The sequence below is a fragment of the Schistocerca cancellata genome, chromosome 3, assembly GCF_023864275.1.
Source record: "Schistocerca cancellata isolate TAMUIC-IGC-003103 chromosome 3, iqSchCanc2.1, whole genome shotgun sequence".
NCBI classification, from domain to species: Eukaryota; Metazoa; Arthropoda; class Insecta; order Orthoptera; family Acrididae; genus Schistocerca; species Schistocerca cancellata.
Window position 1 is genome coordinate 491,750,737 of NC_064628.1, and position 27,502 is coordinate 491,778,238.

A 27,502-nucleotide genomic window follows, 5' to 3' on the forward strand; every position below is an offset into this window, starting at 1 on the left:
AGGAAGCAGTGATGGAAACAAAAGAAAGGTTCAGGAGTGGAATTAATATTCAAGGTGAAAGGATATCAGTGTTACGATCCGCTGATGACATTGCAATCCTGAGTTGAAGTGAAGAAGAATTACGTCATCTGCTGAACGGAATGAACAGTCTAATGAGTACAGAGTATGGATTGAGAGTAAATCGAAGGAAGGCGAAGGTAATTACAGGTAGTAGAAATGAGAACAGCGGGAAACTTAACATCAGGATTCATGGTCACGAAGTAGATGAAGTTAAGGAATTTTGCTACCTAGGCAGTAAAACAACCAATGACGGGCGGAGCAAGGAGGACATCAGAAGCAGACTAACAATGACAAAAAGGGCATTCCTGGCCAAGAGAAGGCTGCTAATATCAAATATCGGCCTTAATTTGAGAAAGAAATTTTGAGAATGAACGTTGGAGTACAGCATTGTGTAACAGTGAGACATGGGCTGTGGGAAAACCGGAACTGAAGGAATAGAAGCATTTGAGATGTGGTGCTACAGAAGAACATTGAAAATTAGGTGGCTTGATAAGGTAAGGAATGAGGAGGTTCTGTGCAGAATCGGAGAGGAAAGGAACATGTGGAAAACACTGATAAGGAGAAGGGACAGGATGATAGGACATCTGTTAAGACATGAGGGAATGACTTCCATGGTACTAGAGGGAGCATTAGAGGGCAAAAACTGTAGAGAAAGGCAGAGATTGAAACAAATCCAGCATATAATTGAGGACGTAGATTGCAAGGCTACTCCTCTGAGATGAAAAGGGTATCACAGGACAGGAAATCGTGGCGGGCCGCATCAAACCAGTTAGAAAGACTGATGACAGAAAAAAAGACAACAAAAGGCTATTTCAGAGTCCGTGGTTAGAGCAGGAACCTAAGAGGACAGCATAAATTACGTCTGCAAAGTTGATGAAGATACGATTATAGCAATGGCGATCACCGGAAATATTCTCCCCCCTTCAGGCCCCTACGTGTTGTGCCGGACTGGCAGCCCGCAACACAGAGGTGTTCACAGCAACCGGCATTGATGGCACAAGACGGTTAATCCCTAATTCGTTAATTACCGAAGTTAACTTTTCAAATAACGGATTAAATTTTGAGTCAATTAAAAAACGTTACCCCACTTTTTAACTTCCGTTAACTTTCTTTGAGTCTTACTGCTTATGAGAAAAATAACGCTGCAACGCCTGCGGAAATCATGTTCTGACAAGATCTGGCTAGACGGGGTGCGCGCCGTTGATACAAACAATCGAGTGCGAGAGACAATAACTAGGTACAGCTTGTTTATTGTTGTTTGTTTACTGAGTTCGCGTAAAGTACTAATTTCTGTCAGTGGACGGCCTGAGGAAACCAAATTATGGATAGGATTCTAGCTCTGCAACTGATGAAAATCCACGGCTCCATTTAATTGATTACGTTAATTTTGTTTCGAGATCAGGAAAAGAAATCAATTCGATTGTAAACTGTGCTTGCCCAATAAATGAACAATTAGGCCCACTAATAAGCTTCTTTGCAGGTTACGGCACAGGTCACTGGTGCCCTTCACCAAATCTCAAGGAGAAGCTCAAGCATATCTTGAGTCACTCCTGCTGACAATTGCAGTAACTATATTTAAACTGAAGGATATGGAGGCTAGGGGACTTGTGAATTGCATAGCTTTAGCGAGTGCCTTATTAAATGGCACAGATAAAAGATTTGGAGCTCCACTAGACGATGACCAACGCTAACTTGCTACAGCTTTTCCTCCAAAGTTGCGGTTGATATGGCTGGAAACATATGACAACGTAGAGTAGAAGAAGTAAGAAAACGAATAGAAAAATTTGAAGAAGAGGCTTTGAGGCACGGAGCCGCCGAAAGTTCAAAGGACAGAGGTACTTTAAGCGGCGCTGCTGGCAGCAATAAGGAAGAAGAAGAAGATTCTTTTTTACGTCTACCATTCAATGCAAATAAAAGCCTAGCAGTAACATCTGTAAAAGGCAAAACCCAAAGTCTAGTCAAAATGTGGTTGGACATGAAATCAGAAGACTCATTCACCGATTCGTAATTCTTGGGAATAGGTTTTGATAAATTATTTATTAAATATAATACCCCTTTACCCTCGAGTGCTGCAGTCGGAATTTTTTCTGTGGACTAAGACATTTTGCCTTCTAAACAAGCCTCACTCTTGGCTGAAAACTCTAACCTGTTGACGTTCATGAAGGGAAATGTACACCTTATGTCAGATGCTATGATTCCCCTGTATTTTGATTCTCCTGTGGTTTAACATTGATAACTAAATAATTGTAAAACTAAATGATTGAATGCTTAAACTGTTTTTATGTATATTTTCGATGTCCTACCAATGGAAACATTTTTATTGAGGCAATGGTAATACGTTTGATTCCCTTGTTTATTTCACTGCACCTCAAACATAAAGTTTACGATTAACGATTAACTGTAATTTCCGATATCTCCTGAAAAGTAACACATTAACGGTTAACGAAGCTAACTATTTTAGTAACACATTAACGGAATTAACTTTTTGATCAACGTTTTCCAGCTATGGCGGCTGGCGTTGTGCGCTCCGTTGCCTGGGCTGTGTCGCACCTTGCGTCAGTCTGCGACGTCCTAAGACGAAAGTACTACTCTGGTGCCCCGTACTACGTGATCCCAGCTACGCATTAATGGGTTCCCACATTGTGATTGTCAGTGAGCCATAGAAGAACAGTGCCTATAATTCACTAGAAATCTGTTTTCGTCGTGAGGTGTCGGCCTTTTCTTGGCCTTATCCTCTAATTTTTTTAATCTACATAGAACCGTATCAGGTGTAAATAATTCAATCTTGTATTTTGATTTTAATGAGGTCACGAAGCATGAGTGGTCATGAGACTCGATGGGTGCTGTAGTTAGTTTTATTTTGATTACAAACTTCTTTAACCTGTTTGCAATACTACATTGTTTTCTATCTAAGATTTCTGCACGCAGGAACTGTTCCTGGAGCTACGTGCGGGAGCCTCTCAACACGTGGTTCTAACGGGTCTCTCACAGGGGCGGCCTTCATAACATCCTCTCAACAGGCGCGCACCACCCGACGGCTGAACCGCTTATAGCGGAAGCGAAAGTGCACCACTGGTCCCAATTTCGAAAAAACGTGGTCTGCACAACAGTGTATCGGAGCACGAGGGCAAAGCGATGCGTGCCATTCCCGTTAACCAGAGCGAAAGTTGAGTGGGTACAGCTGACCTGGAGAACAAACAAACATTCTGCAGGAACTTTTTTCAAACATAGGAATTATAGAGTCAACCGGTTGCAAGTAAGTTTTTGGTACAATCGACATAGGTTTCCAAACCTACTGAGGGTGTCTTAATCAGAATGGAAATTTGAGACACCTAATATTTGCATAGGAGCAGTAATGGAACACAAATGTCAGGTCTAAGTTTACGCAAGCAGATTTTTGTATCAGCTGAACTATGTTCTACACAACAATATTCATGTGGTAGTACGACCCGTCCGCATAGCCAGAGCCTGCCCCGAACCGTATTAACGATGCAGACTGGTGAGCCAGCCTGCCTGGATAGCCTTTTTACGCGGTTTCCCACATACAGCTCGGTGAATCGGGCCGGTACCGTCTGGGGTAGGAAAAAAAATGGAAACATCAAATACAACACATTACCATGCCTGATACGTTTTAGGAAACCTGTTGGCATTCAGAACAGCTTACAGTCGTCTCTCAGTGGGTAAAGATAACTCCACTGTAGTATTCATGGAAATAATATCCCATTTCTCCTGAAAAATAGAGGCCCGTTAAGATATCAGTGATGGAGAACCAATAGCCATCATGCACCTCTCTCTCAAGTAAACCTCAAAGGCTTAATAACAGTGAGATATAGAGATTGTGATGACCAGAAGAGATACGACAATTCATCCTTGACCTGACAAAGGACTTCTGGGCGATCTGAGCTGTGTGAACAGGTATTCTGTCGTCCTGAAATACCAGATCACCATGGGGGAACAACATTGTACCGTGGCAGGGATCTCTTCAACCGAAATGGTCAGTGTACAATAAATTACTTTATTTCTGTCTATGATGACACACTTATTAGCCTCTTCAGACTACCTGTTTCGGTCAGCAATGACCATGTTTAGACCTGTTTTATGAACATGTCCTAATATAGTGGAGCAATAGTGGCACCGTCAAAAAAAAAAAAAAAAAAAGGTTCAAGTGGCTCGGAGCACTATGGGACTTAACATCTGAGGTCATCAGTCCCCTAGAACTTAGAACTACTTAAACCTAACTAACCAAAGGACATCACACACGCCCATGTCCGAGGCAGGATTCGAACCTGCGACCGTAGTGGTCGTGCGGTCCCAGACTGAAGCACCTAGAACCGCTCGGTCGCACTGGCCGACAATCGTCACAATATAAACAAAAAATCAGCTTAGTATCGTCACACATTGATCTGATTTTGTATTTATCTTTTGACGATACCACCATTGCTCCATTACAACAGGACGTGTTTTTAAAATATATCTGAAGAGGGCCACTGCTGAGCGAAATCTGTACTATGAGGACATTACAAGTTTGAGATCATAGACGGGAAGGCATTGGACTAGTGTAGTCCATGCACCAATGTTAGCGATAGTGCTGTGCTGCCTAGCATACCTGCGTAGTGCCAAAGACACCCAAATTCGCCGCGCGGGGTAGCCGCGCCGTCTAGGGCGTCTGTTCACTGTCCGGGCGGCTCGCCCCGTTGGAGGTTAGAGTCCTCCCTCGGGCATGGGTGTCTGTGTTGTCCTTAAGCTATCGTACTTCGTCCGCCTCCAGGCCCTCCCTGAGGAGAACTGCGACTCCACTGTTAGTTGGCAAGGCGTGGGACGTGTGAGCCGTATAATCATACCCGGGAAATCGGTAACGAAGACTTCTTGCAGAACGACAATGTGAACGTCTGCTGCGTTCAGCATGTCTTGGAGCAGCGACAATTTCGTACGTGTCCGAATGCTATTAATGTTCTTGACCTATTTCTTGACCTTCCATTATTATCGTAGGTAAAAAAGAGACTCGAATATCTCGAGGGAAATTTAATCATATCAGATCTATAGATCACCTACACCTGAGGTACAGGCATGATTTCCACATTATGTCCAACGCTGGGGTGCTATTCCAATACCGGTGATCTAAGAAGTGGGGAAATAAGTTGAATACGTGAACTGAAGTCTATTTTAGGGAAGGCATTGGACTAGGTTAGTCTGTGTGGCAATAGCTATAGTGCTGTGGTGGTGTAATGGCTAGCATTCTTGCCTAACAGTGTGAGCCCGTGGTCTAGTGGTAATCATCGTGCATTCAAAATTTAACGCAGTCTGCTTTCGGCAGGTGAGCGGCGAGGACGTCTTGTTTACGTCCCGTCAGCAGAGTCGCCAGTGCGCGTAGTTTATTTACATCCTTGCCGCAGCTAGTACTCGCGTCCGTTGACATTGAGTCGCTATGGCTCATTCGTACAGAAAAGCTACCATCAAGATCAGCTTCCAGCCCGACCACGCAAGACCACGAACCTCTGAAAAAGCACGATTCATCCGTAATGAAGTTCAGATACCACCACAGCACATCATCGGTATCCATCTATCCATTACAAGTAGCGTAGTTATGTCAAGATGATCGATGACGAGTTATGTCACGCTGTTGCGAGCAGATGTGCGAACAGTCTCAAGTTCCAACACTCCGATGGTCACATCGGGGCGGTTACCGTTGACCATGCAGGACTAGGATTACCCACACTAAGAGTTTTCGAACTCCCGTTCGAAGTGCCGCTGGACGTAGTTACCGCAGCTTTCCGCCCGTATGGCCACGTGGCTGAAAAATGGAACACCTTAGAGACATACCAGGTCCTCAACGGCGTCGCGCAATCGTAATGTACAATGGACAGCCTCGTACTTGTTCTGGTTGCAGCCAGGAAGGTCATGTACGCATCGAGTTACACAAATGCCATTGGATGACGCGATACCACCTCCTACGTTCACGGCCCTCCACATAGACTGGGCAGGGGTGACACGATTGATCGCATGGAAAACGAGAGACCACTTTGAATACAGGAAGCGTTACAATGCACACCCGTCGCAAGTCCTGGATTGACTGACATCATTACGGCGTCCACAGAGAATGCAGAAATCCGCCCATCGACTCCAAAAGCAGATTCGGACGATATTGAAGACGATTCCACGCCTGCTGTGGTGGATGAGGAGAGGGGTCTCTCCTCCCACATCTATGCCCCTCCCGAGTAGCAACAGATGACGGCCCGGGCGCGGCCTGCAGATTACAGGTCCCAACTTTTACGACGATGCTGACGGCGGTCCCTATTGCTGGAGACGATCTACAGACATATCGCTTAGCTACCATCAACATTAATAGCACTCGGACACGTACGAAATTGTCGCTGCTCCAAGACATGCTGGACGCAGCAGACGTTCACATTGTCGTTCTGCAAGAAGTCTTCGTTACCAATTTCCCGGGTATGATTATACGGCTCACATGTCCCACGCCTCGCCAACTAACAGTGGAGTCGCAGTTATCCTCAGAGAGGGCCTGGAGGCGGACGAAGTACGGTATCTCCCCGACGCAAGAGGAATGGCCGTAACGGTGCTAAACGTCCAGTTTATCAATGTGTACGCCCCTTTCGGAACGAATCGTAGTCGCGACCGATCACTCTTCTTCGCAAAAGGAGTAGCACCGCTTTTTCAGGGCTGGCTCGATGACTTCGTATTAGGGGGCTATTTCAATAGCAACCAAGCACTTAAAAATCACCTGCCAGGCCATTCACCGTGCCCTGAAATTGGAACACTCATCAGTGTTCTCCAGCTGGTAGAGACACGGGAACATGTCCGAGGAAATCGACCTGGATACATTCATTTCACGAGTCATTCGTCTAGTGGCACTGATAGAGTTTATGTCTCCAGTTCTCTCGCAGCAACAGTGAGCGACGCGGAGGTGTGGCCAGTAGCCTTTCCTGACCACGAGGCTTATATATGTGCTGTCACCCTTCGTCGCCAATGGATGTGGTGAATTAAACCTTGCTCATCTCGCTTTTCCGGATTGTCGACGCGCCTTCGACGACACGTGGAGTTCGTGCGTCTGCCCCTCCCGACGTATTCTACACCGATCAGTTGGTGGGTAAACTGCGCCAAACCGGCCCTACTGGGAACCTTTATTACGTATGGTCGTGAGACCGCTGCTCGATGGCGGCAGACCCTCGATTTTTATTTCACCATCCTTCGCGAATGTGCCTATTTGCCACCCACACCGGAAAGACAGATGACAGTACAGCGTGCGAAGGCAGAGATCGTAGTCCATATGCGCCGACACCTCGAAGGGACGATCGTCCGAGCGCGAACACATGACAGACTCACAATGGTACGACCCACAATGTACCACGTCATTCGAGAACTTAAACTGCGAAGACGGGCGCTGATACAGGCCATCACTACTGTGGACACTCGTCACAACACCACACAACGCAATATTGGTGCAGCCTTCTTCGACCATTATGCACAACTTTCTTCTCGTCAATGTTCCGACCCGACGACGGTGACAGGAGTCTGACGACTGGTTTATGGCATTGTCCCACAGAATTTACGAACTGAATTGTTGAACAACATTACGGAAGACGAAGTTATCGACGCCATAGGTAAAGGAGCGGCGAACAAGTCTCCTGGCACCGACGGGCTCCCTGTGGAGTTTTATAGAACTTTCCAATATTGACTGGCTCCCAAGTTGACAGACATCTGTCGGGAGCTTATGTTCGCCTTGGTGCCGCTCCCCGCGACCTTCGTAGAACGAATAATTATACCGGTTCACAAGCCTAAAGGTGGGGCTCGAACACATGATTACCGCCCTCTAACACTCGTTAACTACGATATGAAGATATTCACCAGACTATTAGCAAACCGTATACGACCGAACCTGTCTCACGTCCTCTCATCAGATCAGGCTTCCCTACGGGGTATTAACAAAATCTACACAGCACTGTGTCGATACCGTGACATAATAGTCCTAGCGAAGGCACGCCGCATCCCGGGAGCTCTGGCATCACTAGATTTAGCCATGCTTTCGATCGAGTGGATCACCCTTACCGAACGTCCGTTCTCCAACACATACAGTACCCACAGCAATTCATAGACGTCGTGATGCGGCTCCTTCGAGGGGCAACCTCCAAGGTGCTCGTTAACGGGCGTCTTACGTAGGCCCTCCCGATTTTCAGATCGGTGTGTCAAGGCTGCCCCCTGTTGACCTTACTCTTCGCTCTGGCACTGGAATCGCTCCTCTGTGGCTCCGTCAACGCCTCACCGGACTCACCTTACGTGACGTCACATTTCGCTGTACAGTATATGCAGACGACCTGGTTGTTGTGCTTCGCAATCGCGACAATGTAACCAGGACACTAGAATGGATTACCACATACGGTGCTTCTCTTTAAAGTCAGTACCGCCTTTAGCCTGTTTTTTATTTGCAGTGTTACATTTACACGATCATGATTTCGGCTTTGCCATTATCATGTGCCTAAGATGGCATACTGTCGTATTTAAAAAACACTATTAGACACATTGTCTAAGAGTCGATATTTCTGGTAAAGCCTACTGCTTTGTTTTATCATTGAGTATACTATCTTGACTCACCGATTTTGACCAAAATATTTCTCTGATCAAGTTGTGACTCTAACCTTTAATTGTGGCATACATTTGCGTATTATGACCAATTTTTAGCTTTTAGTCTTATTATTCAGCACCACCGATTTTTGTTCTTAAGGTAGTATATTTTGCCTAACATATTCTTTTGACCAGTCTGAGACATTACAACGTTAACATTCATATACTTAAATACACACTGATAAAGCTTGGAAAAGTTATTTTAATTTCACTCTTAGATCATGGTGCAATCGTTTGTTAAGCACAGGCGCGTTACGATGACGTGGCGTTGGTAGTAATGCATTGGTAATCCCCTGCACACTCGCTCGTCGCTTTACTCACCTCTTTACCTCTTACTACGATACAGCGCTTGTTTTGCCTGAACCTCCATCTGCCCTCGAATGGGCTCTCACTTGACACCATTGAAGTCGCAAATGGCGGTAGTCTTCTTCTTCTTTCTTCTTTTAGTGTTCAACCCTGAGACTGGTTTGCAGCAGAGCGCCATTCCTCTCTTCTGTTTGCCTCCCTCTTCATTTCCACGTATGTGTTACATCCAACGTCATTCATGATCTGTTGAATGCGTGATATCCTTGGTCGCTCCCGCCGATTCCTTCCCTTGGTCTATAGCTTCCTGGATGTAAGCATCGTATAAAAGAGGAGAGAGGGCACATCATTGTCTTACCCCTTTTCTAATATTTGCTTCTTGTTCCTGATTACAGTTCCTAATCACTGCCACCTCATCCTTATAGACACTGAGTATCACAGGTCGTGCGGTAGCGTTCTCGCTTCCCGCGCCCGGGTTCCCGGGTTCGATTCCCGGCGGGGTCAGAGATTTTGTCTGCCTCGTGATGACTGGGTGCTGTGTGATGTCCTTAGGTTAGTTAGGTTTAAGTAGTTCTAAGTTCTATGGGACTGATGACCATAGATGTTAAGTCCCATAGTGCTCAGAGCCATTTTTTTGAGTATCACACGGATGTCTAGGGTCAGTGAAATGCGCGCTAGAGGACGTCTGGCTCGTAGGTGTACTTGATGTTTATTTATTCATTTCATTAACAGTACAGAGTAATCCTCCACCCTGAAATGTAAGGTACGTCGGATGCTTCTAAATCTAACAGAAAAGACTTGTTATTATTACAGTCTTACTGGTATTCAGTTGTTATTGTTTTTTAAATAATATGAAGAACATAATATATAAAAAATTTCTCGATGGTTACAGAGAAATGAATGCTTAATAATTGTTAAAGTGGTTCTATATAATTTGCTTCTGCTTAGTTGAGGACAATATAATTCACGTAATGCAAATGTCAAAAAAAGTAATAAAGTAAATGTGGTGAAAATTAGTTGCAATATGTAGAGGTAAGTGATATACTATATTTGGATGTGTAATATAGTCTAAAGTAAAAAAAAAAGTTAAAAGGAAGGTCAGCATTGGCCGTAATATTGATGGTTTATTGATAGTAAAATCGATTTTCAATCACATAGTGATCATCTTTAGTGCTGTGGTGTACAAATTAAACTCATAGGCACGATCACAGTATAGTGATCGTTTATCAGTTTTGGGTACTGATAACTTGATACCAGTGCCTATGAGTTTAATTTGTACACCACAGCACTGAAGATCATCACTATGTGATTAAAAATCGATTTTACTATCAATAAACCATCACTATTACGGCCAACGCTGACCTGCCTTTTAATTTAACATATATGGTCTTTGTGCACACAGCACTCCATGGAGTCGCCAATCAATAGTCTAAAGTAGTTTTCTGGTTGGTCACAGCCTATTTCTACCTATTTCAAGCGATAAGGTCTCGGTAGAACCTCGAGCTATTCTCATCCGGAATGGTTTGTGTTATTTAAGTTTCTTGTCTTTGTGTGTTTATCGATTTATCACCTGAAGTGTTGTATGTCAGAACACTACATAATATCCAGTAATATTTCGTTCGTCTTATTGTAGGTAGTTGTGGTGTATTCTGTGTGATACCTTAGATACATATCCCTGGTATTACACAGATTAAATTGTAATTGAACGTTTGATACGTGCAACTCATAAATTTTAGCTTTACATGAAGAACACACTTGCAGTTTTAAATTTGTTAGCAGAAACAGGATGAAGTTCATTACTACCTGAGTACAGCACTTCTTTAATAACTCAATGCATTACAGTTTTAGTTTTATACATAGTTTATACAGAAAATATATTTGATATATAAAATTCAATGATTGTAGCTTTATGAAAGGAAGAGAAAACACTTCTGTCTACACGTAATAAGACGACTAATACATTACTGCTTGTGTCCAGTACAGTTTAAACAATATGCAATGTGTCGTTGGGGAGGAGGAGCGTCGGCATAAAAGTTCTGCGAGCCTTCTCCTCCCAAGCGACGTTACCTCATTACTAGAGTTTAGTATGTTGTGTCGGTGTTTGTTTGTTTTATAATTGTTACTGCCAGTTTATTACTTGGAGTGTTTCGTGTAACCGATTTGTAACAGGTCGTTGGGTCATCGTGATGTCAACTGATGCTCAAACTGGAGCTGTAGTACAATGTGTCAGATCCATACGCCGAGCACAGTGGTTTTCCCTCTCGGTAGTACTACGTGGCCTCCAGAACCCGGTCTTCTTGCGACCGTACATTCTTGTGACCACCGCTGTCACCTATCACGTACAGAGACTACATTCCTGCCAAATCCTTCTGCAGTATGGCGCAAGTAACATCCAGCTTCGCGTAGCTCTATTAAACGACCTGGCTCAAAGTCAGTGACTGTTGATAATGGCGCCTTCCTCGCCTTAAGGGGTCCACACCGTTGTTCAGGTCGAAAAAAATCGATTTTCGGTTTTCTTCATATTTCGATAAAGTTTTCTGTAAGTACTATGAAAAGGATTTTGCTGAAAAATTTTTTTTGTGTATTTAAAGAGCATTTTCTTACCACGTGTGTTTACGTGCCACGCCCACTTTTCTATCACCCAATTTTCTGCATATATTTTAGATCTTTACATCCCCTACATTGCACGTTAGGGATTTTTTACTCCCGAGTGTGTTGGCTATCCTTGGAATGCAACGGTTGGTATTCTTTTGTTTCTGCTGTTTGTAAACAACACGCTTTCAATTAGAAGATGGAAAATTGTTGATCGGACAGGGTCGCTTAACTAAAACTGAATTACAAAACTTGCAGGTATACTATGTGCAGGAAATTAGGAGAAATAAAGAAAGTCTGGAGGCAATTAAGAGAGATGTTTGGGCCATATTCTTCCATGAGTCCTCTACTGATGATAATCCATCTCATGGATTGTGTCCATCAGGAGGAAATTCGTGGTGTAAATACAATAGGGCTCGGGCAACTGGAGAATCTCATTCTCACCAGTATTTTCTTCCTGCTGATGTTATTACAGCAATTAAACCTATTTTCAGAGACTTGGCTCATCCTGATCTTTTAAGGAAATGTCTGCATGGGCAGACACAGAACCCAAATTAATGTTTCAACAGCAAAATTTGGAACTGCCTTTCTAATACTGTATTTGTAGGCATGCATGCAATGAAACTAGGAGTTCATGATGGTATTATTACATTCAGTTGTGGTAATATTGGGAAGTGTTGGGTACTGGAAAAGATAGGAACTAATCCTGGTGAAAATATGATCACTGGGCAGCAACAATGCGATAAAATGAGGATTTCCGATGCCGACAGGTCTGCGTAATATGGCCAAGAAAGCAAACATCCAGGAAGGTGAAAAAGAAGCTGGAAGACCTGTTAGAGACCAAAGAAGGACCATTATATGCAGCAGGACAGTTTTAATTAACTGTAAGTACTAAATTTGAAAAGTTTTTTTCTTTAAAGTCAATTTCCCGCCAACTAAAATTTTCATTTCATATGCCCCATTATATATGAAACTATCAGAGATAAATGAATGAAATTTTCGGAGACTGTGCGCAACATAAAAAGCCACCTCTGGTACTACAATCATTAATATTCCCCCATCAGGAAGTTCACAAAAATACTTTCTGCAGAAAAAACTTAATATTTTTGTTAATAAATTAAAAAAAGTATTTCTTAACAACCATAAAATGACTAATGTAGATTTTAGTACAGTTGACTCTATTAGCATCATGTAACATACAGTAAAAGTATTAAGGTCCTGCATCAAATAGTTTTTTTTTTTTTCAGAAATGGCTCAAGTACTTGCCTAAATTAACATGGGTTAGATAGGCAGGGTGTGGTCCCCTTAAAGGCATTCTTGACTAATATCAACTCACCACGTTCAATATCAAAGGTAACTAACGCTCACGACCGCTACAGCGTGTATTTAAAGCAAACCTGATTTGCATCCTGATAGAGGCCCTACTGGCGCCACTCTTATGCGACTGCAGCGGAATCTCAACAGACATCATCTTTCAGATGTAGAAACACGCCTACCAACTTTCGTTTATGTCGCACAATTCCTTCTTGATGGTGTCATTTTGTTTTCCGTCAGCTTATATATACATACATATATATACGTGTACATCCGTTTTTATGATAATTAAAGTTTAACTAATATTTGTTGAATGAGACTTGCACATTTTCCTTCCATGTTGCTGCCTTTTTCGATTAATTATTGTTTCTGTTTTGGCGTGTATCGCTCGTGTGCACGAAATCAGTTAATTCGTCGGTTACTTCTGAGATTTCTCTCATTGGCCCGCCACAGTTTCTATACAAAATCACAACAAAGTAGCTGCTCGTCGCGGGCGAGAGCAGCTAGCGCCGGCGTCCGCCTTCTGTATGCCCTGGACGTAGCCACAGTGGGCCTCTAGCTCCCCGTTCGCCAGAGCTGCCCAGAACCACTCCGTGCCGGTACCTCGTGCTAGGCGGGTTGACGGGAGTACCGCGCGGCCAGGCCGTGCGACGCGGACCCAGACGTGCGCCGCGCATCATTGCAGCTCACCTCTCGCTCTCCTGCCGCGGGGGTTCCCAGCGGTTCCACGGGCGCGGCGTAACCCAACGACAGTTTGTCAGTGCGCACAATGCGGCTTGTCAGAATTGGAAAGTCCACGCCTTGTGGCATAAAATTCCTTAATGGCCCCGTTGGAAGACGCTAGTCATTGTTTATCCTTTCTTCCTCTTCCTTCTCGTCGGGTTTCCATTTGTCGATAGACTGTTTGTTACAGGAGAGGCACTGACTAGCTACGTAAAGTGGCGTAACACGTGATCGAATATGTTTTGAAAGAAACATCACAAAAATATATAAACGCTATTATCGCCCTTGATACAGTAAAGTGCACGGATTAAGAAAGTGTTAACCTCAGCGATGGCTCAGTCCACATCTTCACTATGCCAAGACTCGCCAATCCTTGTTCTTTCTTCTTCTTTTTCTTGTGCCTTTGTCCCGTTACGTCGAAGGGTCAGCTTGATCAGTTCAAGAGGTAGCTGGATTTCCTTCCTGTCGCTATCATGTAACCCACTCGAGACGAATACGTGTGCCCCAAACACGTGCGTGTAGTGTTAATATGTGAAAGGAAGTTTTCTAAATGTTCGCTAATCGTGTAACTGAGGCGACAGTTTGGTGGCAGTTCACTTAACAGGATGTTAACAACCGCCCAAATACCACGTCCAGGGTGGCTGGCTCACTGTCTCATATTCTTAATTCGTTGGGTTTATTAGATTTGGGGCAAGCGCATCTCCATGTTCCGAAAGCAGCGCTTTATCACACGTAGCTATCCACGCGAGTCTGCCGTTGTGCTGAATAATTGGCTATAGTTGAGAGAACCAACCATCGGTTTCCATACATATCGCAAAAGAATCTAGAAAAACTTTCTGTTTGTTGGAGCCTATTCGGGATCTAACATAAAAATCCCGTGATATTATAAACGTTTCAGTACAAAAGTTATAAAAAAAGTTATAAAAATCCCGTGATATTATAAATGTTTCAGTACAAAAGTTATATGAGATCTGACTGCGTGATATTATATAAATCAAAAAAAGTTTTGCATCACCTCGGTTCCGAGAGTTCCGGAACCTGTACAGAAAATTGGAATAGAGATAAACACAAACATCATTTCCGCCCTTCTTATTGCTCATGTAAACCGCACATTGCGTATTGTTCCGCCATGCAGCGAGACCTTGAGAGGTGGTGGTCCAGATTTCTGTTCATACTGGTACCTCTAATACCCAGTAGCACGTCTTCTTGCATTGATGCATGCCTGTATTCGTCGTGGCATACTGCCCACTAGTTCATCAACGCACTGTTGGTCCAGATTGTCACACTCCTCAACAGCGATTCGGCGTAGATCCCACAGAGTGGTTAGCGGGTCACATCGTCCATAAACAGCTCTTTTCATTCTATCCCAGGCATGTTCGATAGGGTTCATGTCTGGAGAACATGCTGCCCACTCTATTCGAGCGATGTGGTTATCCTGAAGGAATTCATTCATAAGATGTGCACGATGGGGGCGCGAATTGTCGTCGATGAAGACGAATGCCTCGCCAATATACTGCCGATATGGTTGTACTATCGGTCGGAGGATAGTATTCAGGTATCGTACAGCCGTTAGGTCGCCTTCCATGACCACAAGCGGCTTACGTCGGCCCCACATAATGCCACCCCAAAACAGCAGGAAACCTCCACCTTGCTGCACTCGCTGGACAGTGTGTCTAAGGCGTTCAGCCTGACCGGATTGCATCCAAACACGTTTCCGACGATTGTCTGGTTGAAGGCATATACGACACTCATCGGTGAAGAGAACGTGAGGCCAATCCTGAGCGGTCCATTCGGCATGTTGTTAGGCCCATTTATACCGCACTGCTTGGTGTCGTGGTTGCAAAGATGACCTAGCCATTGACGTCGGGAGTGAAGTTGCGCATCATTCAGCCTATCGCGCACAGTTTGAGTCATAACACGACGTCCTGTGGCTGCACGAAAAGCATTATTCAACATGGTGGCGTCGCTGTCAGGGTTCCTCCGAGCCATAATCCGTAGGTGTCGGTCATCCACTGCAGTAGTAGCACTTGGGCGGTCTGAGCAAGGCATGTCACCGACAGTTCCTGTCTCTCTGTGTCTCCTCCATGTCCTAACAACATCGCTTTGGTTCACTCAGAGACGCCTGGACTTTTCCCTTGTTGAGAGCCCTTCCTGTCACAAAGTAACAACGAACCGCGGTACTGACCACCTAGGCATGGTTGAACTACAGACAACACGTGCCGTGTACCTCCTTCGTGGTGGAATGACTGAAACTGATCGGCTGTAGGACCCCCTCCGTCTAATCGGCGCAGCTCATGCATGGTTGTTTACATCTTTTGGCGGGTTTATTGACATCTCTGAACAGTCAAAGGGGCTGTGTCTCTGATACAGTATCCACAGTCAACATGTATCTTCAGGACTTCTGGGAACCGGGATGATGCAAAACTTTTTTTGATATGTGTATTTCAACTTCCTACGACAGTTAAGTTCCGTCCTTCCGGGCGTGAAACGATTCCTAGGAGTAGTCTGCTACAAAACTAGCACTCTGTACCTTATGTAGCAGTCATTAATAATACGGTATTTTCAGTCACACATATCCTCTCAATACGTAAATAAAGTCAAAGATTTATTCAAGAGAAGGTGCTTCACAAATGAAGCTAATAAATAACGCATTGGTCCACCTCTGGCCATTATACAAGCACTTATTCAGCTTGGCACTGATTAATAAAGTTGTTGGATGTCGTCTTGAGGGATATCGTGACAAATTCTGTCCAATTCGCGTCTTAGAGCGTCAAATTCCAGAGCTGGCCGGGGGCGCTGTCCATAATGCTCTGAACGTTCTCACCTGGCCTCGCTGGCCAAATTTGGGTTTGGCAAGCATGAAGAGAAGTAGTAGAAACACTCGCCCTGTGCGGTCGACCGTTATCTTGCTGAAATGGAAGCCCAGGATGGCTTGCCATGAATGGCCACGGAACGGGGCGTACAATATCGGCGATGTACCGCTGTGCTTTAACGGTGCCGCGGCTGACAAGCAAAGGTGTCCTACTATGAAATGAAAGGCCACCACAAAGCACCACAGCTGGTTGTCGAGCAATATGCTGGGCGGCAGTCAGGTAGGTATCCCACGTCTCCAGACATGTCTTCACTGGTTATTGGGGATCAGTTCGAAGCGGTACCTAAACTGACTATTCCAGTCAGTGATATTCTAGACCGAATGTACAAAACACCATTGCAAAAGGGGTTGTTCGTGTTCAGATGTCACTGGTAGTCGGCGCAAAGGGCGATCCTCTCCGTGAGCTACCTGTTAATTTTCTCTGAAGCGCCCAGTTGCGGAGCGATGATACTGATGAACCGGGGTTCTGATTGCCTCTCTGGAGGTTGCTCGGTATTCTCCTTCCGTCGTCTGTCTAGGTCGACCGCTTCGTTCTTGATGCTCTTTTTCGGCCACGGTTCACCCATTCCCGCCAGCATCGGTGGATAGTGGTATCAGTCATATTGAAATGTCGAGAGATCACCGATTACTCGAGTCGGCTTCTTTGAGCCCAACTACATACAGTTTCTCAAAGGCTGATAGCTGCGAATATTGTTTACGCGCCTGTCTGCAAGGCATAGTTATTGTCGAACTGAGTACATGCAATGAAATTCACTATACCCTGGTATCGACACGTTTCCTATCTACTATCCTTTACAACTGTGCTGTTTTCCAAAAGCACTTAGTAAAACGATTTTCACCCACATGTAACCCACATCCCATCAGTCAGCCAAAATTTGTTGACTTTTCTGTGCTGCAGGGGAATAGAAACGGCGAATGTAATGTTCTATTTAAATCACATTAGCTAGTCCCGGAATATATCTTGAATGCCCAAATCATGTCATATCTCTCTAACAAGTCATGTTTAAGGAGTTGTCGTCCTACATTTATCCTTGACTATAATTAGGGTGTAAAAACAGCACTTCACAAGGAATTATTTTCTTCCTGATTTACACATATCACAGTACACTCACCAATTGACCTATACATAAGGTTATTTTCATTACCCTGCATTAGCCAGTTTATAGAGGCTGCCTAAACAATGGTAACCTCCTGACTAGGGTAATCTCCTGACAGTTTCCAGGAGGTAACATCAGCAGTTCGTCTTAATGATCCAACTCTCTTCTCGAAAGAAATTGTTTCTGATCCCATAGCCTCTCACGTGACTACACATAGATTAAAATTCAATAATGTGAACAGCTTTGAAGTGCAAGTAGCATTATAGTCCTCTGTTTTCAACTATTTTCCAGTTGCGGCTATTTGAAATACAGGATTATTCTCACATTGGCAGCTTCTACAAACAAATCGTTTGATAGAAGATAACGTGATTAGTCCAATATTTTTTTGTATTTTTCTGTGTTATTCTTTGATGTTAAATGTAGGTTTTTTTGTTAATACTAATTAATTGAAATATTGTGAAATGATATTCATACAACCTATCGAAAGCAGTTTTGTAAATGTTGTAAGTAGACACCCTGGCAGTCTCAGGGACTTTGCATTGTGTGGAATCCAAAGATATAGTGTGAATGGTACTAGCATCTATGGTACGAGAGACAGAGCACAATGAAGAGTCGGCAGTTAACAGCAAAAGACGTCGACACGTAGTGACTGTAAGAGCGTGCCCAGGTAATTGCACATGGACGACGTGGTGACAAAATATATGATAAGGTACTGTGGATGTGAGGGGCAGGCAGAGCGTTTGCCTGTCAGGCGTATTACATCATTCGTACCAAGCTAGAATTATTACTATCTGTACTGAATGGTTTCATTCTAAAGTGTGTTAGCTCTCAGATATTGATGAGAGGCAGTAACTGCGAGTACATAAGTACAATTTAAGAAAAAAAACGTCACGAAGGAGTTATGTAAATTGGTTAAAAATTACAGATATCAACGGACTTTGGCGGCCGGTGGATGAATGTGTGGCACTGCAGCGCAATTTTACCGCGCAGCTGGAAAGGACATTAAACAGGGGACATGTCGATACCAGGGCATAAAGTGTTTCTCGGCAAATTATTTCGTCGCGCTAAAATCAGCTCCAGTTCACAGTAAGGTTGTACCATTTCAGGAGATCTGTCATTTCGTAGAAACAGTTCACTAAAAATACTGTGCTTGTGTAATCTTACGCCTTTCCTGTGTTAAGACTTTTCACGCGTCACTATTATTAACAGTATGATCCTTTTCCTGTCACTGTAATAACAGTGTGTCCTGTTATTCAAACAGAAAGAGACTGTAATATGAAGATAGTGAAAGTACCAGAAAGTGAAAGTTAAATTTTTCTTTTCCCATGAGAAGATCGATTTTACAAGCAAACTTAAATCATTATGTCAATTTTCTAATTTAATTGTATCATTTTTGACAACTATATTTCGTTTGACTAGGAAATTCATTAAGTCAGAAAATCATTTATTCTGCAAACTGTAATAAAAATTTAGACTGCAGTCCAAAAGGCTCTTTAGCTAGGTATTTATTGATCGTTACGTGTAGATCTTGGCTTTCGTGTTTTCGTTGTTGTTTTATTTAATTACTGCTTTTTGTGACGTAATTTGAAGATACCAATTATAATTGCTGTTAGTGAACTTTGATCGTTTGGGGGAAACGGGTAGTCAAATATAGTGACAGTGAACATTATTGTGTGGTCACGTTTCTTAATCATCACCGTGTCACGAGCTGCAGTTAATAAATATGTTTTGTTTTAATAGATTCTATAGTAATCAATGTCATCGCCATTAACTATTCAAAATCTCATAATCATTTGATAAACGATTTTTGTTTTAAATGATTCTGTAGTAATCAGTGTAATGGAATTAACTATTCAAAACCTCATAGTCGTTTGAAAAATCAATCGTGCTCCCTCACAAGTAATGACCATTGTCGTCCATGTACGTTTCATTAACTGTTACGTAAGTTCAATTTCAATAAACGCAGTCAATTTCAAAACTAGTGCCCTTAAACAGACTGGCACTCGTAGTATTTCATTTAATACTTACAGACTGGCTACATTTCAATTTCATAATTAATAATAAACTCAGCAAACTAATCAAAATTAATCAACATAACTGCACAGTTTCGTTTCCTGTCGTTATTATAGCAGCGTAGTTTTTTGCCATCAAAACGACTAGTAGTGAACTTGTTTGCATCACTGTGTTTCATGTTGTTCGGAACTGATCCCTTGTCCGAAAATTAGGCACATTTGAATAACGGTCGATTGATTGTATACTGGAGGGTGTAGGCGGGTTACAAGGTGATGATCTCAATGCTTATCCACATCAATTTCTACGTCTATTCTGCAAAAGCCATCTTACGCTGTGTGCCGTAGACTAAGGAGTCTCATGGATGTGATGGAGTTCTTAACAGAGTACTAAAGTACTGTGCTGCGCATGTTAACCCTGCATTTAGCCATATTTGTAATTTTTCCTTTAGAAATGTTCAGACTCCTGAACGATTAAAGTGCTCAGTAGTAAAGCCACTCTAGAAAATGGGAGAAAGGGATAATGCAGGCAATCCTGGAACTACTTCTATGCCATCAGTGTTTGCTAAAGTTATCGAAAAGGCTGTGTATATAAGGATACTTGACAATTGCCTTTCACGTAATTTGCTGTCAAATGTACATTTTGCTTTTAGAAGTGGTTTAACAACTGAAGATGCTGTACTCTTTTTGCTCTGCGAGATACTTAATGGAGTAAACGAAAGGTTTCGAAAGCTAGCCATCTTTTCTGATTTAACTAAGGCGTTTGATGGTGTTGATCACTAAGTATTTCTCTAGAAGTTCGACCATTATGGAATACTGGGAGTAGCTCACAATTGGTTCATCTCTTATTTTAAGAAAATATAGCAAAAGTCCATTCTCCACTGTATTGAGAATGACTCTGATGTGGAGTCCAAGTGAGCACAGTTTAATGCGGGGTGCCCCAGGGATCAGTGCTGGGCCCCTCCTATTCCTTATTTATATAAATGATATGCCTTCTAGTATTACAGTTGATTCTTAAGTATTTCTGTTGGCCGATTGGTAGTAAAGTATGTTGCATGCAACGCTGGCACTGTTTCAAATACTGCAGTTCGAGACGTAAGGTAATGGCTTGTAAAAAATAAACTGACGCTAAATAACAGTAAGACTCAGTCTCCACAGTTTCTAAGACACAATTCAACAAAATCTGACGTTCTAGTTACACAGAATGGAATGTAAGTGAGACTGAACAGTTCAAATTTTTAGGTATTGAGATAGTAAACTGTCATGGAAAGCCCATGTTCAGGATCTTGTTCAAAGACTTAATAATGCCATTTTTACTATTAGAACTATATATAGTGTAACTGGTAGTGCGACATGAAAATAAGTCTACTTCGCTATTTTTTCATTCGCTTATGACGTTGGCTCGAAAACGGGCGGCTCGGGCAAAAAGTGGTGTAACTCCGCGAATCCCTTGTCTACCCCTTTTCATTAGTCAGGGTATACTGACATTGGCCTCTCAACCCATATATTCTTTAATGTCGTTTCTTGTTAACAGTACCAGCTTATTCCCAAGAATTAGCAGCTTTCACACAGTTAATACTAGGCAGAAGTCCAATCTGCATTTGGATGAAACCTGATTGACTTGTGCAGAAAGGTGTACAGTATTCTGCTGCATTCATTTTCAATAAGCTACCACAAGAATTCAAAAATCTTAGCAGTAGTCCACGCGCTTTCAAATAGAAACTGAAGAGTTTCCTGATGGGTTACTCCTGTTCTGCCGAGCAGTTCCTAGAAAAATTAAGCTGATTCCTGTATTACATTGTTGATTATATTTATACAAACTTACAGCATATCGTTTTTTCAGGATTCATAAACATTTTATTTCCTCTATTATTACTTTTATGTTGTAATTTCATGTGCTGAGATGTTCCACGACCAAGGAGATTTGCTCCTCGATATGGTCCTACGGAACTAGACGAGTAAAATAAAAATAAACAATATATTTAATCTTCTCATTCCAATATGCCAATAATTATTGCATTGGAACGCCAATGACATGTATACGTAGTAGAGAAATTATACACAGACGGAAGAGTAACTATAGCATAGGTTCCATACAATTTGGTGTTCTACACGTATACACACTTGTGTGACATTCGAACCTTGAACAGGGATATTACAACTACACCAACAAGCATTTGTTTCACCCTCGGGATTCAAATAAAGAAAAGTAGGCAAGCATTTTGTGTATGGGTAATTGTTAGTGACGAGTGGATGGTGCAGTTTCTGCTTATAGCCGTAACATCAGCAAGTACTACAGTACTGCTTCTCTAACGCCTCGGAATACTCTAGGTATGGAATGTTACTGTAGATAACATTTTTTGTCTGTTAACATAGATTTAGTTCAGAACTTAAATTGCAAAAAAAGGAACAGAAGAGTGTAAATATATACCATATTCGGAACTAAAACTCCCTCTACACGCTTACATACGCGCTGCAAAATAGCTGCCACGAAATGATCTGTTTCTCGGCGACTTTGGCCCATTGGATAATACAGAAATTTCACTGTCTTATTGCATGATAATATCGTCAACAGGTGAATTTCATTGATGTACTTTCTCGAGTCGCATTTGCGACATTCACATGGTAGGCATTTTAGGAAACCAACGGATAGAACAGAAGATATGTCTCGTGGTGCACTAGCGGTGAACATTTAACCTCAGTTGTAGCATTGAGCGGTGTTTTACACTTTCGTTCACATTTATAGAAATTATACTTACCTACTGCGTAGCAGAGGAGAAACAATATCTCTTTCCATAGCCCAACAATCTTGTTTGGCACTCCACACGTGAAAACAGTAATATTTTGTAGTCTTCCGAAGCGAAGATGTTAGGTCTCGTATCGCAGATTTTTAAATGTGACGACAGTTAGAACGGTACAATAGGTCTGTATACACAGATGTCCTTGTTGTGGCTGTAAATTCAGCTTTGCAGGTGGTTAACTGCTTGTGTTCTGACATTTCAACTCCGTCAGATAACTTTGGGAATTAATATAGTTGTTTGCTTGTTTTATTTCTTGTTGTGCACGTCTTGTGTCCTTCCTCCCTCTCCCAGTCTTTCTTATAGTTTGAAGTCCAGCATGAATGGTTTTGAATGTGGTAACAGACGAACCAAAGGTGTAGAGGGAATCTCGGTCTTGTACCAAATTAAGTTCAAACTGGGTGAGACAAAGAACGGGAACAGTGTAGTTAAGCCATATATGAGCTAAAAGCTAATGGTTTGGTGTGCAGAGGCTGGTCATGGGCACTGGTTCGGTTTCCCCACCACTCGCGCTGGACAGGGAGAGGGCCTCTGGGTCTTCCATCCTCACTATTCCAGAAGACAGTTAACCGACCGGACTTTCCTTAGAACGCCTGTGCCGAATAATCTGGAAAAAGGCATTCGAATGATTTATTTAATGGCTAAGTTTAATTATTTCTTCTCTTCAGAGGTTTATTATCGCTGTTACAGGACAGGGTGTGTGGCGACAGGCAGGGCACCCGGCCACCCCTTCAATTAACCCTGCCAAATCTGGCCAGAACCATGCCGACCCTGCGACGCTGTTGGACAAAGGCACCAGGAAAAGAAGAAGATAAGAGAGGGTCTTAATTTTATCCCGTTTTTGAATTAGGGTCTTTTCTTCTGAAGTGACGTGGCTTCTGTTATGCGAGACTATTTGGTGTTCATTTGCGATTGTTTCTCCTCCGTCAGTTTATCGTGATGTGCCTTCCTTTCATTATCTCAGGTGTATTTTCAATCTTGTTGTTTTTGGTTGAAGTTCTCGACCTTGTTCCCACTTCGTAGGGCATGCGGATGAACATTTATGAGTCCGAGCAGATAGACCACATGCCGTCCCAATTTTCTACGCCTTTCCCCGCTCAGTATCGTGTAAAAATGTTTCAATAGCTGCAACAGCGTAAAATACGCGGACATATTCTAAGCCCCCAGAAAGGTTTCATGATGTTGCTTGTTTGTTTTCAAGTTAAATAAATTACGTTGTCATTTAAAATCAGATCCCTTTGTGTCGTTATTATTATTCCAACCGCACTCTGTCTGAAATAAAAGTTTTGAATGATCATAAGAGGAATTCAGAGAATAGAGATCAGAAGGCTACGAAAGCACTAGAATGTGCACTATCCAAGTAGTGCCCAAGGCAGAATCCCAAGCACTAATTCAGTTAAATTATCACCTCCCTTTTTCTGACGATCTCACTATCCTTTTACATTATCTGTTGGATGTTTCAGAAATAGTCATGAGCTTGGTGCTAAATACTAAATCCAATCGGTTGTGATTGCTATATTTATATCCGTGGGCTTCCATTGAATTTAGGGGCAAAAAAAACAGGTACATGTACAAACACAAGTGAGAGGTATTGGGGGATAATAAACAGTATTATTGGGAGAAGGAAAAGGAAAATTTCAGTACTCCAGAGCCATTTAGATGGGTATGTTTGGAGGAAAAATGAGCGACAAAATTGGTGCTTGTTTGAGGTTTTCTTGGAAGGTGTGAGGCAGATGTATGCGCCAAGAGTTAAGCTTCCGTTTTGGAATGGATGTGCGTTTTTAGTTTTTTTACTTTAATTCTTGAAATTACTTTCATTTCGTTAATTTTATTTTCATATTTGGGTTTAAAGTATTAGAATTATTTTTAAATAGTTCATAGATAACCTTGTTGTCTTGGACGTAAACCGACTGGGGATCCTAATCTACTATTGGCAAGTACTGGTGCGTACCCTAATTGCCGTAATTTTAATTTCTATACTAGTTCGCTCTAGTAGTGACTTGCTGTGTGGTGGTTCTTGCACTGTGTGCTGATGTTGGCAATTGTTTGATGTTGGTGTTAGCGAATTCGTAGACAGCAATTAGGTACATGTCGTGGAGGAGGTGAAGTGGAAAGAGATGTATTTTTTGGAATTATTGAAGAATCTCCGAATTTCTGTGAGAGTGGTTATCTCGTGAGTCAGTAGAACAACTTAATGTCACGATAATGGGGTGGTTCCGCTTGAGGTCTAGGTTAGGATAGAATGTAACGATTTGGAAGTGAGATGAAAAAGTGGAGTAGGTGACTGTGATGGCACACTGTTCTGTAGCGTAGCCTGAGGTCTACGTTAGGTTATAATTCAACAATTTTCTCGTTAAAATCAAGGAAACTACATGTGTTAAGAGACCAGTAGTGTAGCAAAATATCTGTGTTAAGTGTACAGTGCAAATTTCGTCGAAGGAAACGAATACAAACACGAATGTACGGTGCGTGGTTGATCTGTATCGTATATCGTGACATACGATGCTCTTCGCAATATTCTACTTGTATTTACGAATTTGCTAAATATTTGGATAACGTGGTTCAGTTCCGAATTATTAGTAGAAAACTGCAGCTGATATTATCTACGAATGAGTATTGTCATTGGCTTACAGCATACAAACGATTTAAACTTATGTGTTTGTTCGTTGCGACGCTTGTTTGAATTAGTTCCGAATATGACTCGAATTACAAAGAATTATTTATTATAAATACTTCGCTGTTTCCAAGTGTGATATGAGCTACGGTTACTCGCGAGCAAATATTATTTTCGAGAACCATGGAAGCCATTATCAGCAGTAGCAGATTTTGGAAAAGTAGCTGAGCCTGTAGGTGTATTAGATTTGTGTGATAGTTTTGAATCTTTCGTTTAGTAGCAAGTTTTTTTCAGTTACATGGACTGTATTTCCAGAAAATTAATGTGAATTTTTTACTCTGGTTGTTTATGGTGCTTTCAGTAGATGCTGGTAGTTACAGTCTCGGTTATGAACCGATTTAGTGTTAAACAGCTCATCTACAGTTTTTGTAAATTCATAATGAAATGATCTGATATATATATATATATATATATATATATATATATATATATATATATATATATATATATAGCCGAAATGTATTTTCGAGTAGTTTCCATTTTTACCAGAATCATTTCTTTCCACTTCATATTTTACGTTATGGCGTCCATTATAGCGATAGTGCGTGTTTTTACGATTCCTTTTTCGTTCTAAAAACTATTTCATTCATTACAATATTCGAAATCCAACGTGAAAGTCAACCATATACATATATACATACATATATATATAGCGGCCTGTCGTTGCAAAGTGGATTAATCAAACATTTTTCTGAAGAATAATTTTTTGTCTTTGTCGTTGAAAACTCTCGTTGTCCTGGTTGATTATTACGCTTGCTATTCTCTTCCTATACGTATCAGCGGTTTGTTCCCACTTCTTTCGTTAGTTAAATGGGTCGTACTATTTTTGCAGTTCTGTTTTGACACATTTATGTTTTAGCCATCGATGTTTTGCTAGTGTTATGTTTAATCTTATTAGTTTCTGAAATACTTCTATACTTTACTCTGTGTCGTCTTGAACAGGTTATAAAGATGAACAGGCGGTAATAAAGAAGGTGGAGATTCGATTTCAAGTGGCTCGCCGGCTTAAAGTTAATCTCGTGTGAACAATACGAAAGCAGTAATTTCCAAATACGAAGTTTCATTTAAATGTTTGTTGTGTTCATGGCGAACAGCTCACAACGCTAGTGAAAACACAGTAAATAGTATTTTTTGCTTCTCTGTACGTGAGTTAAAACCCATCCCCTCCTCTCCTCTTTCCTGTCTAAATTTATTCTGAATGCCTTAAACTTGCGATCACTATTATGCCCTGAAATACAGGAGAGCGCGGATGGGAGCTTACATATTTCTTTCCCTCATCATATTTCCTGTGTTTACAGTAATGTCACATTTTGTAATTATTAATATTCCACGTAACGCCGTATCTGAGCATTGTGACTGCTACTACTAGATTCTAGTGACGCACCGAATACACGAAAGCGCAAGCGCGTTCGAATTGAAAACCTCGCTTGATAGGCATTACAGTACCCAACAACTGTCTGTCTGGGTAGAAAAGGACGCTGCCCAGGTAGGTGTGATACGCCGCTTCTAATTATCTGCGCTAATGTAAAATTTTTGCTCTTCTTGTTGTGGTATAACTTATTGGCACTTTGCTTTTCGGGTTTTGCCTAATGTACGAAGGCGTGCTAAAAAGTAATTAGAATTTTTAATGTGAAAACTCTTTAAGCTTTTTAGATCAAACTAACTTTATTAACATTCTACATCCTTATTCTACATGTCTACTTATGTATTTCTCAACATAGTCACCCTGGTATATTTCTCCAACGAGAGACTACTTTATCGAAACCACCACTGTAGCATATTTGACCACGTTGACGGAGCCACCTCTGCTTGCACCGCTTCATCATAATCAAGATGAAACCCTCGAAGGTATGGTTCAAATGCCTCTGAGCACTATGGGACTTAACATCTATGGTCATCAGTCCCCTAGAACTTAGAACTACTTAAACCTAACTAACCTAAGGACATCACACAACACCCAGTCATCACGAGGCAGAGAAAATCCCTGACCCCGCCAGGAATCGAACCCGGGAACCCGGGCGCGGGAAGCGAGAACGCTACCGCACGACCACGAGCTGCGGGCCCTCGAAGGTATACTTGAAGTTTTCGAAACATGTGAAAATCGGATGGGGCCAAGTTAGGACTGTGGAGGATGATCGAAGACAGTGAATCCAAGGTGCCACATTGCTGCAGATGCCGCAGCGCGTGTGTGCAGCCTGGCATTATATTGGTGAAGAGAGAGTGCTCGATTGTGGATGAACTTCCGAATCCGTCCTTTAACTTTTCTGAGAGTCTCTCACGCACCGACATAGTTGCGTTACACACCGCCATGTTACGTGCTACAATTCTGAGTCCTCTAGCGACAGAAGGTTGTAGTACGCGTCAGCGAAGTGGAAAAGTCAACCGAAGAATATGCGTGATATGTAATATCTCAGTCAATACTG